This window comes from Hyalella azteca, unplaced genomic scaffold (genome assembly GCF_000764305.2).
Source record: "Hyalella azteca isolate HAZT.00-mixed unplaced genomic scaffold, Hazt_2.0.2 contig11355, whole genome shotgun sequence".
Lineage (NCBI taxonomy): Eukaryota > Metazoa > Arthropoda > Malacostraca > Amphipoda > Hyalellidae > Hyalella > Hyalella azteca.
Window position 1 is genome coordinate 6,540 of NW_025941356.1, and position 1,951 is coordinate 8,490.

At 38.0% G+C, this 1,951-nt stretch overlaps 1 protein-coding gene across 1 annotated transcript in view; it reads left to right on the forward strand.

The window, feature by feature from the left end:
• The first annotated feature begins 408 nt into the window (after window positions 1-408).
• The window catches only part of LOC108668858 (small subunit processome component 20 homolog), a 16,843-nt gene continuing 15,300 nt past the window's right edge, over window positions 409-1,951 (forward strand). Inside the window, exon 1 of the mRNA XM_018156114.2 lies at window positions 409-534. The gene's annotated coding sequence lies outside the window, so the exon portion shown is untranslated. The remainder of the gene's footprint in view (window positions 535-1,951) is intronic.

Consider the following 1,951-nt stretch of genomic DNA (forward strand, 5'->3'; position numbering starts at 1 on the left):
AATTTCGTTAAAAAGTTCATGCGTGACTGATTCAATTCATTGAAGACTTCTGTGCTGCAGCAATCAGAGAGCCGCTGATGTCTTGCAACAATATCAATACCTTTAGAAGATATAACTACTACTATTCCTGATGCTGAAACATCTTAATCAATTTTTGGGCTTGGTTCCGGCCCAAGGAAAGGTTCCGTGGATTTGTAGGTTAATTACTATTTTCCTCTTTATTTGATATATATATATCCATTATATCGCAAAATTTGGTGTTCAAGTTACGAATTTTCAACAGAGGACATTTAAGATTGTAAGGCCTTCATTGGATACAGTTGGGATTCATATAAGCCAAATGTCCGTCATTTAATTCTGCTCTAAATCGCAATTCAGGGACTTAGTTTGTAAACTACGGCGGGCTGACTTTGGCAGGCGTGTTGACATGGCTGAATGAAATCCATAACATGCCAACAATCGTTTCAAACTTGAGATTTTCTGTAAAGTAGACCGCGTACACATTACTCATTAGTAATTTGTTAATAACGTGCGGTAAGTAACACTAGGATTATAACTCATTATGATACGATCATATTAATCTCTTTATACTTAGTGAGTTAGGCTAGTGATTTTCTTTTCCAGTTGGAATCAGTCTTAGCCTAGTCCTACTTAGAATTTTAGTTAGAAATGCTAGCCTACGTAGAACGTAGACGTTACTCTAAAATTTTGTGGTGGTTTAGGACTAAGGATGTTTTATGTTTACTGCATTATGTGTATTTAAGTTTAACAGTTAAAAGTAGGCTAGTTCATAGTTTCATACTACGTAGGTACTGTGGTACATAATAAGGTACTGTAGCAACATTTTAGACCAGAAAAATGTTTTCTCGTCAACAATAAAATGCGCTCTCTGTCTGTCTGTCACTCACTACAGTTCATAGTGGCAAAGCAGAGAGTTTTTTAGACTCTCCCTCAATTTCATTTGTGAGTCCTATAAGTAGACCAATGAAGTATCCTGGATACCTCATCATACCAGTAGTATCATACATAAGGAATTGATATAAATCTTGGGTAAATGAGGAAATTAAAAATGAACTGATTCTACAAAAAGCTCTGGTTTGCCACTATGCTACAGTTAGTACTGAGTTATATTTATTTCATATTTGCCAACAAGTTTTACCGACAGATTGACGGTTTGCGTTTGGGCATGGGTCTTCCACTCGGGCCCCAACCTTTGCGAATATTTTTATGTGCTTTCACAGTCAGTGTGGAATTCTGTATAGTTAATATATTCTCATGCATAGTGACAAAGCAGAGAATTTTTTAGACTCTCCCTCAAGTTCATTTTTGAGTCCTATAAGTAGACCAGTAAAGTATCATGGATACCAGCATTATCATACTTAAGAAATTGGTTTAAATCTTGAGTTTTTAAGGAAATTAAAAATGAACTGATTCCAAAAAAGCTCTGGTTTGCCACTATGGGTTACGGTGCTCGAGCAATTCAAAGATGTGTTATATCATGAAGGCAACCCCACAACAGTAATACCTAGAGTACACTGCACACCCTCACATTAGCAAATCAGGATGTCAACTGCAACTTCTGCAAGGTTGCTGACTTGCTTAGTTGTCTCATTACTCTCGTAGGTACTTGGTGTTTGGTGAGCCGAAAGGCGGTATTCATAAATCGCGTTCACGTCATATTTGCTTCTCGAGCAATACAACGGTCAAGTGGTTCGACGAACTTGAACGTTGCTCCTGGTCCAGTAGCTTCTGTTCAATTGCGCGTCTGGCTTCCGTATTTTCTGGCTTCAAACTTCATGCGGATTTCACTTTTCTGATTGCGCTGCGGAATTCGACTTGCATTCATTATCAATTTTGTGCATCCTGCAGAATTAGTGCCATTTTTTCGCAGCCTAAGCCCCCTGCGGAATTCATTAACAGGTGGACTAATCCCTCTCTCTTATACACATCT